Source organism: Pteropus medius, unplaced genomic scaffold, assembly GCF_902729225.1.
Source record: "Pteropus medius unplaced genomic scaffold, Ma_sr-lr_union100, whole genome shotgun sequence".
NCBI lineage: Eukaryota > Metazoa > Chordata > Mammalia > Chiroptera > Pteropodidae > Pteropus > Pteropus medius.
Genome location: NW_024354498.1, coordinates 5,115,976 through 5,130,875, shown reverse-complemented (window position 1 = coordinate 5,130,875; position 14,900 = coordinate 5,115,976). Strand labels below are relative to the sequence as shown.

Sequence of the window (14,900 nt, the reverse complement as noted above, 5' to 3'; positions counted from 1 at the left end):
TTTTAGAATAGGCTGGGGATACTATTGTGTGTGTGTGATTTTTTTTTTTTAGTTAACTGGTTGCACAATGCAGTAAAGCAATGATAGTTAAGGACTCTAAAATCAGGGGGGAAACATATCAAATCCTAGTTCTGCACACAAGCGGAAAGAGTTAGGGCATGTTACTTACCTTCTTTTCCCTCCGTTCTCTCATCTGTAATATGGGGGTATGAATAGTACCTAGCTTATAGTGTTTGAGAGTTCAATGAGATAAAGCATGGAAAGAACTTAGCACAGTGCCTGGCACAGAGTAAGACCTCAATAAATGTAAACTTCTACAGTCACTACTATTATTTTTAGTCAGGTGATAGGTTGCCTAACTCAGTGGGGTAACCTGGGAAAGAACTGAAATGATGTGAAAAATTTCCATTTGAAGATAATTCATCTTATCATTTCATATTTCCTCATTATATCAGGGAGGTTAGTCCTTCAGAGTAACCAATTACCAGAGTGATGTCATCACTGCTGATGATTTCAGCCTTGCCTGGGTGGGTATGGCTATCACTTAGCCCAAGCCTTAAGCATGGATCACAGATGATGAAGCTGAGATCAACTCAGAACACCTGCAAACACTATCAGTCGCCACTGCTAACACCATCCCCAGGTGTGCCTTCTCGGGCCTCAGTGGGGACAAATGAGCACTTTGTTCCTCTGAGCAGGGCATTGCTAAAATTATTAGCTCTGGTTTCTGTGATCAAATCAGTCCACACTGCCTACCCAAATGGCTGGACCCCTGTTCTCTTGTCATTCTAGTTTGAAGCCCAAAGTCTTAAGAAGTTACAGCAGTGTGGTTATATGTTGAGGTTTTTATTTGAAATTAAATTTGTTACGTATGACTATAAACCCTGCACCCTTATGGCTTTTATAATATGCAAAATAGATGCAAATTATTTTGGTCACATGATGCCAAACATCCGGATGAACAGACTTCATCTAAATTAATCTGCATGGTATAACATATCCAGATAAAACAGTGAACAATATTGGACAATACATAAACATTTTCCCTACTTGCAGCTGGATGGTAGGCTTCATGTCCTTCAGGCTCATGAAGTGTCTACCGAGTACCATGTCACACTCACTACATTGCTGCAATGCTGCTTAGGGATAAGAAAAGAAGATAAGATCTTCTTAGGGCTTTCTTGGTCTTTATATAGAGCAGTTACACATGTTAGTGATTTGTCATAAAAGTCCCTGCTCAACAAAAGTTCATATTAACCTCAAATCTGCTTGCTGAAGCATTTGCTTTTAATGAGGCATTTTCTGCATAAAATGCTAAAAATATTTTCCCATTCATTATACATGTTTTGTGGCTCATTAAGTTGGTTTTCTTGAGGGGGGTGAGATGGGAGAGAAGAATGTTGAGCATTTACAGAAATGACATAAAAATATTACCCTTCATCATATTCTGCATAATTTTTAATAATGTTTAAATACCAAAGGAAGACTATAGGAAAAGGCTTAAAACAATGAATAGCAATGAGAGTGCTTCATTTACCCAACAAATTTCAATAAGAGCAGAGTCTAGATCATATATAAACTTCAGAAAATTTATCCATTTCAAATGATAATACTTAATATTTCTAAGTAAGCTGGGGAAGTTTTAACTATTTCATTTGTTCAATTGAGTTTGGGTCACCAGGTTCATTGGAGGATTTTGCTTTTAAATTTTAGTTTCAAGTATTCAGTACATTGGTTAGATATCTATATAGTTAGTAAAACGACCCCCCCAATTGCTCCCTTCCTTCCCTGACCCTCCTCCACCTAGCCAATGTATTAATACTAACTGCATTCCCTATGCCGTGCTTCCCATCCCCGTGACCATCCATCAGCTACTAATTTGGAGGATTTTTCATTCAAATTATATCCCTCAGACCTGGAGTTGACTCAGACTAGAACATAGTTCTATGCATTAAGTATACGGGCCATATATTGCTATAAGAGAAAAAAATGCAGGTATAGGGACAGGAAATTTACAGCCAAATTGCTGTATAGACATTTTCTTAAACAACAATTCTTCTTTTATCTATGAGACTTTAGGTAAACTGTTTTTCCTCCTTTAAAAAAACCATTCATAATGAGAGTCTGATACACAATCTTTCACAACTCTACAAACTGTTATATTGTACTTTGGTTATTAATGGCATGGACTGTGAAGCCAAACTGCCAGAATTTGAATACCAGCTCTGCCATTTGCTAGCTGTATGACTCTGGGCAAGTTAATCATTTCAGTGTCTCGAGGATAATGTAGATAGTACCTCATAAGTTTGAAATCAGGATCGAATGTGTTAATACATGTAAATAGTACCCAGTACATGATATGCACTCATTATGTATTAAACATCATCATCATTAATATTATTAGCCAATCAAGTCCATGAGGTATCAGTGATATAGTGATAATATTATGGGTCTAAATTTCGTCTTTGCAACTTTTTGGTTGTGTGATTTGGAAAAAGATATTATATCCGAATCCCAGTTTCTTTATCTGCAAAATGGGGATAATAATTTCAATTTTACAAGGTTATTAAGAAGACTTAATACAATTTTATGTAAATACAATTAAATTGTGTATGAAAGTGCCTGGCATAGTGCCTAAAATACATGAATATCTCAATCTATATTCATAATTACTTCTAACAAATCTCTTACCATTAAATGAAAAGCCTATAACGTATACTTATATATAAGGCTGGAGGAAGTATAAGTTGTCATTCCCTTTCCAGAGGGCAATCAAAACTATAATATATTCATAACCTTTGATCCAGCAATTCTACATCTAGGATTAACAAAGCCATAACAAGAGTGTATGCAAAGATTTCTTCACTAGGATGTTCATCAAAACACTGTTTACAGTAGGAAAAATAATTACAAATATCCTAAAAGTCCAACAATAGAGACTTAGTTTAATGAATTCTGATATAGTCATAGGATAGAATGCAATATCAAAAATAGTGTTATAGAGGAATATAATGACATGGAAAATGTATATATTTTATCATCAGATTTTTAAACAGTGTATAATGTGATCTCAAAAAAATCTATGAACGTATATGGGTGTATGTATATATACATGCATAGGAAAAAAGACTGGAAGGCTATATACCTTTGGTTCCCAAACTGTGTGATGAAGTACCCCAGGGCACTGTCATGAAATCCTAAGGATGCATTGGGATAGGTAACATGTTTAAGGAACACAGTGTCATTTGTCTGGTGACATATGGCAATGGCTCCAATGTAGCCTCATAGCTCCTATAAGTGGAAAGAGGGGATGCTTGGTTTCTTGACATTTGATTTATATCAAAAATTCTCCAAGATGAACTCACAGGAAAGTGACCAGCCAATTTAACTTAAAACCCTCTGTCAGTTGAAAATTCAAGGGGTATCTCCTAATTAAAGCCCATCTGGGAGTCCTCCATCATCAAGTGTGGCAAAGGAGATGATTTCAGGCCCAGACGGTTTCCCAGAAGAATTCTACTAAGGCTTCAAAGTCCAGATAATACTAATGCTTTGTAAATTGTTTCAGGGCATTAAAAATGAAGTCGAACTTCTCCATTTCTTCTATGAACCTTTTATAAAGGTTTGATACCTAAACCTGATAAGGACAGGAAGGAAGGAAGGAATGTAGGAAGGGAGGAAGGGAGGGGAGACTACAGATCAATATCACTAATGAGTGTTGCTGCAAAAAATACTAAATTAAATGTTAGCAAACAGAACACAATACCACATTAAAAAGTTAATATACCATGACTAAATGGGATTTATTCCAGGAATGGAAGGTTGGTTCAACACAGGATATAGTATCATATACTGTATTAATAGATCTAAGGGTGGGGGAGGATCCATGTGATTATCTCCATAGATGCTGGAAAGGCTTTAAATAAAATAAAATAAAATTCAATACCCGTTCTTTATAAAAAGGCACAAGAAAATAGGAATTGAGTGATACTCCATTAAGATGATAAAATATATGTGCTTTAGTCCTAAAGCTAGTATCTTACTTAATGGGGAAACACACAGGTAGCTCCACTAAAATCAGGAATGAGGCAAATATGCCCACTATCTCTGCTATGATTAGCATCATACTAGAGGGATTAATCAATGCAATTTTACAAAATAAATCAATTACAGGCATAAAAATTGATAAAGAAGAAATAAACTTATATCTAGATGGTATGATACTCTACCAAAAAACTCCTAATGATAAAACTGACTCAAACAATAAAAGAATTCAGCAAGGCAACAGAATACAAACACACAAAACCCAAAACCCTTTGTTTACACAAATGATAGACAATTTGTAGACCTAGTGGTAAAGAAAAATCCATTTACAGCAATAACAAAGAAGATCAAATACTTAGGAATTAATTTACTAGAAACATACAAAATCTATATGAGAAAAACTTTAACGCATTCGTAAAAGACAGAAAATTATACTTCTTCAAATGGAAGGATGTCTCCTGTTCTTGAGTAGAATGTTTCAGCATTATAAACAAGTCAGTTCTCTCTGAGTTAATTTATGAATTTAACACAATCCCAATAAAACCAGTAAACTTTTAAAAAATGGAGTTAGACCCATTGATACTAAAGTTCTTATGGAAAAACAAACATAACAAGAATAGCCAGGAAAACATTGTGAAAGGAAACCTATAAGAGGTGACTAGCCCTACCAAACATTAAAATATCTTTAAAGCCTTTATCATTATAACAGTGTGATACTGGCACATGAATAGACAAACATGCCAGTAGAATAGAATACAACATGGAGAAATCAACCCAAGTATATATGAAAACATTACATATGATAAAGGCAATATCTCAAAACACAGAGGCAAAAGATGGAGTTTTTTTCAATGATGCTAGAACAACTGGGTAACCATTTGGTAAAAGAAAATAAATTATCAAAGGTTCTCAACCTCGGCACTATTGACATTTTTAGTCAGATAATTCTTTGCTGTAGGAGCTGTCCTGTGCACTTTGCAATGTTTAGTAGCATCCTTGGCTTCTACTCACTAGATACCAGAAGCACTCTTCCCCCTAGTTTTGACAACCCAAAATGTCTCCATACACTGCCAAATGTCCCCTGGGTACAGAATCATCTCCAATTGAGAACCATCTAATTAGATCCATATCTTATATCATACACCAGATTAAACTCCAAATGGATCGGGGACCTAAACATAAAAAAATGAAATAACACAAGTATTAAAAGAAAATAGAGGTGAATTATTCTTCGCCCTCAATCCAGAAAAAGGCTCTCTAACTCTGACTCAAAATACAGAGTCAATAAAAGAAAAGATTGATAAATTCGAACAGTAAATATTTCTATATACTCGAACACCGTGAACAAAGTCAAAAACCAAAAACGAGAGAAAATATGTGCAACATCTATCACAGAAAAAGGACTAATTTTACTAATTGATAAATATCTATTAAAAATTTAGAGACAAAGGAGCAAAAACCTTGTGGAAATATGGGAGAAAAGCCTTGAACAGACAATTAAAAAAAAAACACCATAAAAATGTTCCTTAAACTTAAGAAAAATTGTTCAAACTCACTTATAATTAGAGAAATGCAAACAACACTGAGATATCATTTATCACCTATTAGATTGGCAAAAATTAAACAACATGACAACAGGTTCTGCTGGTGCAACTGGGGAAATAGGCACATATAGTGCTGATGGTACAACCTATCTAGAAGGAAATTTGGTGATATCTAAAAAAAGCTACATATGCACTTACTTTTTGCCCTAGCAATCCCACTAAACATATACCTCCAATAATACAAAAGATTATTCATTGCAGTGTTGTTTACAATGACAAGATCCTGGAAATAACCAAGATACCTGTACATAGATGGATATACTTAAGAAATATTTATCGATTAGTAATATTAGCCCTTTTCTGTGGTATATGTACATGTAGTGATGGAATAAACTGTAGGACGTTCACACAATGGAGTACTATGTAGCTGTAAAACATAAGGAAGATATTTATGAACTAATAACAAGTAATTTTCAGTATATATTCTTAACTGAAAAAGGCAAAGCCTGAAAGAGAGTTTATAGTATGCTACCCTTCATATTAGAAAGAAAGGTATAGAAGAAAATATATAGGTATCCATTTATTTGTGTAAAAGATTTAGTCAATTCTGCTATAATAGAACATATGCATCCCTAAAAATCTCTACAGTATGTGAAATTACACAATAAAAATCAAAGGCTTTGTGAAAAAAAACAGGCACAATACTGTAAAAACTTCCATCATACACACACACACACACACACACACACACACACACACGCAAGACGACAAAGATAGGAACCTCTTTAAAAAAAAACAAAACAATAGCATAGTTTTATACTTGTTAAATGGTTAAGTACATAAAACAATAGATGTGTCACTTTAGAAAAAGCCCTGACAGTTACTGCTGGAGTGGGCATCAGGAGGACTGCAGTTTGTGAGTTATTGCAAAGGAGTGAGAGTAGGGCATCCCTAAAATCAGAGGAAAGGTTATAGCCCTAGGTGTGGATGGGTGTGGCTTCTCACACAGAGGGTAAACCAGGGGAGCTTGGAGATGTTTGAAGTATGTGCATCTTGTGTATTCTTACACAGCTCAGGTCCTCTGGGTACAGTTTCTGCATTCACCTAGAATTTCTCATGCATGAAATCCTGAATAAGCAAATGTGAAATTCACATTAAGCTTAAATTGTTCTCTAAGATGTCAATCACATTGGAACAAATTTTCTTTTTATAAACAAGCATTATAGCAAAACTGACAGTACGGGAAGGATAAACCAGAAACTAATGAGATTGGTTTAACAATGGGGTGGGCAGGAATGGGATAGAAAGAATGGGGGATGGGAAGGAGGTAGTAGTGTCAAGGGAGAGAGACACTTCCCTGAATATATTTTTTGGGGTAGTTCTAACTATTAGAACCCAAGTAATGTTTAACATACCCCCCCCCATAAATAAATAATTAACATCTGTCAGCGGTCCAGCCACGACAGGATCCAGGGGGCCCCGAAGGTGGGCAAGGCGTCGGCGCGGGAGACAGTCGACTACACAGCTCCGAGGCGGTGTGACACTGTTCCGTTTTATTGTGATTTGAGTACAACTTTTATACTTTTTATTTGGCATTTGATTATACTTTGTTGTTAAGGTAGCAGGGAGTTAAATTTCTGTGGTTAGGCGGAGCAGAAAATCTTATAGAGTATATTATTATTAATGTTCATGATTAACTAGTACATTTTTCTCTCAATCATTAGAACAGAACTACCTGATGGAACAATCTAAACTTTTAATTATTATATCTATTACGTAAGATACAGTTTGATTTAAGTAAAGGTGATAGATAGATGTATTCATAACAGCAAGCATTGGCTTGTGGGCAGACATTGTTCTTCTTTCTGCCTGAAGAAATCTTTTAAATGCTATTTGATTTATGCTATATCTAAAGTTCAAGCTGAACCTTTCTCATAGCTGTTCAAAAGTTTCCTTGGTGCAGTAATGAGGAAAATATTTATAAAAATCAGTTTTACAAAGCTGCTTTCATAAGCTAAGTTTCTGTTCCTTTGTTTTTAAGCACCAAGGAGATCCCGACCTAGCCAGCCTTTCTATGAAACTTAAACTACTATAAGGCACATGAATTCTATCTTTATTCACTACATGTATACTATCTTTATTATAAGCTTCTGAATAAGGCAAAGGAAGATCAGGTAATCTTTTCATACTATTAGCCCCCCTAGGTGGATACCAGAGTTTTCTATTTATCCACTAGGCCACAAAAGGAGGCCTTTCTATAGTAGGCACAGGCTTATGAGTAAATTTCTTATCCTTTACTAATTGTTCTACTAACTGCATGGTAACAGGAGTATAAACTGGTTTTAGTAATTCAGCTTGTTATAATTTATTCATAATATCTTTAAGAGGCGCGTCAAAAGGAATTTCCCTTAATAATTGTTCAAATAAAGGGTTTATGCATTCTGGACACGTCAGGGTGACTAGAGCTGATTCCATACGCGGGGAATTTACTATGTTTTCCTCAGAGCCAATTTTGAGGAAATCCATTTGTATAGCGTTTACACTTACTAGAATTTGTGCTACCCAAATTCCCCCTATTAATAGAATCATTTCTAAGAAACCAATTATCCCTAAACACATGCCACGTCCTCGTTCTTGACGATGCATTCCTTGAAGCCTCTGTCCCCATCTCCGGACCTTGTCACGCAGTAGGGTAGAAAGAGGACGCGGCAAACATCAACCAGAACATGGAGAGAACACAAAACGAAAAACAAAAAGTAACAAATAAACCTAACTATCAAATGCATATCATAACCACACTGAAAGAGGTAGGGAAGAAAATAGCTAACCTAAATAACTTTGAAAAGAAGTATTTTTGTTCCAACACAAATATTTATTGATAGGTTGATGAATATAATTTTAAATAGAACAATAAGCCACAACTGTGGATTAAAATAGTTTGCTATACCACCAAAAGAGAAAAAGGCCAGAAACTTAGGAACATTAAATATTCAGGTCGAAGAACCTCTGAGGTACCAAATAGATAAGTATCAGATAATTTTTTCCTTTTTATACAATCCTTATATTACATCACTTGATCACAAAGCCAGAATGATACAGAATTCCTCACTCATTTATACTTGAGCCATCCTGCCTGGCTCCTCCTCTGTTCCCCACTCCTGTTCTTTCCCTTTGCGGTGGTGATCTTTAGCCATTCCCTTCCTAAAGAATTATGTGCACATCTTCCTTCCCAAGCAAGGAAGCCAGCAAACAAGGAATGAGCCAGAAAGTCAGCCACAGGCAGATATATGAATGAATAGACTTAGACAGATGTTAGGATGGCAACAGCCTGATTCAATGTGGTCTAAACTAAGCTGATCTTAACAAAGAAGCTGCTCTGGCTTGCTGAAAGATCTATAATGCCACCGCAGGTTGTGCCACCATTGCCAGACCCTGTGTTTCTAAGAGATTAGCAGTGATTAATTATACCAGGAAGTAGGAAACCAGTGTGACCAGGCAGCTAATGTGACAATTCAATCAATGTTTTGAACCTCTACTGAGAGCTGACCATGGCTTCTAGAATAATCATTTGCCAAAACCTTTAATATACTGAACATGATCTTTAAATCTCTTGGACAAAAGAAGTTAGGCACCTCCATCACTCTAACCTTTCTACTTGGAAATATGAAGTAAAAAAGCATCCAAAGGCATGCAACACTGAGGCATGAACCATGCTGCAGAAGTGGGAATACAGGAGGCTCTTAAGATACCTAGCTTCCTTGTTCAAAAAGCCATGAGAAAGTCTCCAAGCATATTGTCAGAGCAACCATTTTGGTGGTGACTGTGCCTCAAAGCTGAGCAGACCTGTAAGCACATGGCTATTTTCTGAAGAACCAAAACCGTGCTAACCAGAGTAGCCATATAGATACGCTACATGTGAGGAATCAGAGGCCAGAGGTCAAGCCACCTGGGCAAGCTACCCAGAAAACTTGGTTCGACACCAAGTTTTTAAGAAGCTTTTAAGAAGAACATCTTCATTCGGTAACCCTTTAACTGCAGGAGACCAGAGATGGTCACATTTTTGCTGAGAGAAGTGCTAATTCCCAAAACGCTCCTGGGGAGACAACACCTCAGAGGCTCATTTATGAATGAAGGTAAATAAAAACTGCCAAACTACAGAACCATCTTGTTAAATTAGACATATATTTAACAGGCATAGCTTGAAATGTCAGGTAGAACAGAGGAGACTTTGAGGCTATATAATAAAAAGCAGGAAGGCTAAAAGATCGAGTGAATGGTAGGTTGGATGACAGAGAAGCAGGAAGCAAGGACATATGGGAAAGGTTGAAGGAGCATGCGGAAGCCCAGCTGGTGGGAAAGCAGCATGGCTACAGTCTGCATCCAGTGAAAACTTGCTGGCTGGTTCTCGGCATGAATTGAGAACTCATGGGGGACTGGTGAATGGATACTGAAGAGAAATAGATTAGGTATGCTATTCTGTAATACCTTGTTTATCCCAAAGTTAGGTTTGTGTTGAAAGAGTACACGTGGTGTTGGCATGCAAAAACAGCAGTATCTGGGGAGAAAGGAGATGATAGGGTAGAGGTGGGGCTGGTAGATAGGAAGACTCTCAAGTTCTAGTTCTTAAATACTAGAGAACAAGGAACAATTTAGTTTCAGTCTTTTAGTTTAAAAATAGGATGCTTGTTTTCCATTTTATGTTCACCTTCTCCAAAACCTTAACAAACTCTGGTAAAAATATGGTGCCGTACCCATCCTGATAAGCCTCCTGGATTGTTCTGTCTGTGATACTGCTCAGTTGCTCATCTGAGATATTCACTCCAACCACCATGCATAGCACCTGGAACAGCTCATCACAGGAGATCTGGTCATCTTTATCCAAATCATATAGTCAAAAAGCAAACTACAGTTTGCTGCTTTGGCTGTTGAGTGGCTCTGGTCCATTCTTATCTTTGCTCTTTGCACTATCTTCAGTGGGTCAAAATGAGCCAAAGTTTTTATGAATCCATGGATGTTTACTTGATCTTCTCCCTCTGAAAAAAAGGCACTGATGAGCCAGTCCCCCAGTGGATCAATGATAAGTTTTGGAATCCACTGGAAATCTTCCTGGCTGAGAGCCCCTTTTCAACTTTGTCCACATTGGCAAACTGGCTATAGATGTGCGTGATCTGACAGTAGGAAAGCCAGTCTCCTCCTTGATCTCCTTGAGCTCTTCCCTTTACAGCAACATAGAGGCCCCAGACACTACCCTCAAGCAGGAGCTCCTCAGGGAGCAGCTGTGCTTGAAGCAACAGTGTAAAGCTAAAGACAAAAGAAATTGTACTCAAATATTGTACTCTAGTTGGTAAATTTGTTCTTCACAGGAGAATGAGTTAGAAATTCTGAAATACTTTATATGAATACTAGAATTGAGCAAGTAAATAAATATGTTGTGGATAATGACAGTCAGTTTGTCACTGTTAGAGAAAGGAGTTACAAATAAGGAAAGGGGACATCTGTAATAAATCCTGTGACCTTGGATTAGAATCTAAAGTATCAGTATAAAGTCATACATATATGCTCACTCACTCACATACTTATATACATGTATACATAGATAGATAGGCATAAAATAAATATGTGTATATGTACATGTATGAGTACACAAACATATATTTCCTAGCTCTGCCTTCTGAGAGGGCCTTAGAAGCAATGACACTCTAGTAACACTGAGCATACCTAGTGCCTACACCCTGTTTGTAAATATCATTCTCTAATAAAAGAAACCAGGTTCCTTAGAGAGATTATTTATTCCAGGGCTGGCCCAGAGAAAATATAAACTAATCCTGGAATATTTTGAGATGCCAGAAAGCAAGAAAGTGCTCAAAAAAATAATAAGGGGTATGTCAGAATGGCCCAGGAGCCAACTTGAAGGAACTCCCAATGGCCAAATCTGGGACACTTTGAGCAATAAAATAAATAATAATAGTAATAGATTATAACACCAAGAATGAATAAATATCCATGAGTCTATACTGATATTAAGTAAGTTGGGATAAGTAAACAAATACATGAGGTGGAGTAGCTCTTCCTTACAGAAGAATTCTAATTAATAAGTGTAGAAGTATTAACGGAATTTTAAAAAATCACCATTAGCCAAATATGACAGTAACAATTTTTGCAAGCATTAATCATCAATGGATGCTAAAATTAGTTGGGTAAAATTATGTTGAGAAACAGGATATTTGCATAAGTCTTAAAGTCTTAAATATCCACAAGATATTTGCTGACTGCAAAGAGAAAATAGTAACTCGGTAGCTGCAGTAACCTGGCAGACACCCTCAAAATTAACATCATCATTAATAGGGCATGCCTATATATGAACCTCCTAATACAGTGCATTGAAATGAAACTTCTGTGGGATTCTTGCCAAAAAATGTGTAATCTCAATCTAATCACAAGAAAACATCAGACAACTCCAAACTGAGGGACATTCTAGAAAATAATTGGCCAACATTCTTCAAAAGTGTCAAGGTCATAAAAGGCAAAGATTGAGAGACAATTACAAATTGAAGGAGATTAAGGAGATTTGACAACTAAATGAAATATGGGATCTTGGATTGGATCCAGGACCAGAAAAGGACATTAGTGGGGAAACTGGCAAAATCCAAATAAAGTTAATAGATTAGTTAGTGGTATTTATTAATGTTCATTTCTTGGTTTCAATAAATACATAACTATGGTTATGTAAGATGTTAACATTAGGAAAAGATAGATAAAGAGTATATGGGAACTCTACTATTTTTACAACTTCTCTGTAAATATAATATTATTTCAAAATAAAAAGTTACACACAACACACACACACACACACACACACACACACACACACACATTTAGCCATGGATATTAAGTATGATCAGGAAATGCTTAGTCCAGAATGTCTTTAAATAGTAAAATTTAGAAGACCACAGAGAATTTAATCTAAGATGATTACGAGTTGCCATAGTATATGACTCTTTGCCCCTAGTGCACCATCATGGCATAGATTCCCATTTCAGAGTATGGAGTCAGTTTGTCATAGCAGTTCATCTTCATCCCCTTCTGAATGGAATGTCCAGCTCATCTCTTCTCATCAGTCAGATCCATTGGTCCAGGCCCAAATCTGCAAATTCTTGGAACATACATCTGTTCTTCCCCTGTGTAAGCCTAAGACAGGCATTCCCGATAGATTATAGCAGTCTTCTCCTGTGCAAGCCTAAAGCAGACATTTCCAATAGGTTGCATACTCTTTACCACATAATCCACACAGCCCCTACTGATTAGAGTCTGCACTTGAGCTGAAACATCTCCTATTGCTGCATTTAGCCTGCAGTCAGGTTCATAGGGACCCTTAAAGTCTAAGTCCCTGCTTAGATCTTGATGTCTAGATGTGCAGGCATAGATGTCATCCTTCCTCAATGTAGTGAGAGATTCCAGCAGTCTCACCAAGTGTCCCTCCGCAAGCCTCATAAGAGACGAAGGGGTAAAATGTCTCATGATCTCTGTGGTATTAGAGGAAGATGCTTGACATGAGATTGAGATTACACATTTTTTGGCAAGAATCCCACAGAAGTTTCAATTAATTAAGCAACAATTAATCAGGTTCCAGAGGAGCACTGAGGCCTAAATCCTCATCATCAGGATTTACAGTTAGTTAACTCATTACAATGCATTGTGTCACAGTTATATTCTTTTTCAGACTTGATAAAAGTAGCTAGGAAAGAATATCAGGGATTTTTTGTCATTCCATAGGCCGATAGTGGTCCCCTAACTTATCACACTGTGGCATCCAGGGATTTTAAAATAAAAACCTGTCAAAACATACTTTTCTTCTTACTAAGGAGGTACATTAGGAGGACAAGGGACATTCCAAGAGCCTTCTTGGGAAGTAAATGGAGGAAATGACTCAAATTAGGACCCAGACCTCTGTGGTTATAGTCCACTGCTATAAACAATGACCATGTTTATACTTCCATTTTCTATCAAGAAGAAAAATTAGGTCTTATGATAAAACAGCTTCTGAGAAAAAAATAAAGTAGTTTACAGAAGAATTAGAAAACTGAGAATGGAGTTCTGAGCCAGGAAAGAGGATTAAAGACTAGAGCTGGTATAAGGGGTATTTCAATAGTATTTGACCTGCACTAGGATAAAGACCTTCTCACTGACTCACTGTCTTTCCCATCCCCAGCTCTATCTTAATCTTATCCAGCCTCTCCCCTCCCCGTTTTCCATAGGTCCGTATTAGAGATTTCAGATATTGATTTATAAGAGCTGGGACTGAGAAACACTGCTCAAGCCTTTCCTTTACTGCAAAAGAATTACACATACCACAGTGTCCCAAACAGGTCTTGTTTTGCTTTTATGAAATATCTCCATGGTTTTGCAAGCTCTCTCAGAAGTATTCTGTTGTTTTACGACCTGTCTCAAAATGGAGCTGTCCATCCAATCTCTCTTGCTTCATATTATGTGTGTCCCTTTATCTCATCTAATTTGCTCCTTTAAACCAGTTAAGAAAAATTCTAACCTTGGTACGACAACCTTTGGCATACAAATTCTTCCCTAATCCTAAGCCTTCAATTGCTCCATTCTGCCTAAAGAAATACGTTCAAATCCTTAGTCCTACTCTCCGGCATCTGTCCAATCTGGTCTTAACTTACCTTCCCAAGTGGATTTCCCATAAATCCTCCGCACACCTTAGACCTCAGCCAAACCAAACTACACCTGTTTGTCTAGAAAATGTCCTGCACTCTCCAAACAATGCCCTTGGAATGCCCTTCCTCCTGTTGTGGCCTCTTATTTATTTCTATATTTTGAAAAAAAATTAACCGGGCAACTACTATTATTAAGTACTATAGGGATACAAACATGAGTGAGCCATAATCTCTGCCATCCAGAGTTCATGGATACTAGAGGAAATGATATGGTTTTGAATATAAGGTGTTAATACCTAACCAAGTGTGTGGTGTTAGAATGGGATAAGGTGTTAAGATTAAAATTCATGGTAAAGGTAGCATTAAACTTCATGGAGAAGGCCTTGAGGATGGGGTAGAATTTTGACATGGACATTGGGAGGAGAAGGATTACAGACTGAGGAAACCATGAGAGCAAGCACACAGAAGCAGGAGAAAATAAAGTGCCTATACATGAATTCAAATACTCTGGTCTGGCTGCAATGCTTCAGTAGACCGTATCTTGAAGGATTTTGAATGTCAGACTAAAATATTTGAATTTATTCCATAAGCATAAAAAATTATTGAAGAGTTCTTAGCATGGAAATAACATGAGCAGAAAGAG

The 14,900-nt window shown here is 36.8% G+C and overlaps 1 protein-coding gene across 3 annotated transcripts in view; it reads left to right on the top strand.

Annotated features, from left to right (window-relative positions):
• The window catches only part of NHS (NHS actin remodeling regulator), a 335,830-nt gene that overhangs the window by 296,065 nt on the left and 24,865 nt on the right, over window positions 1–14,900 (top strand). The window lies entirely within an intron of this gene.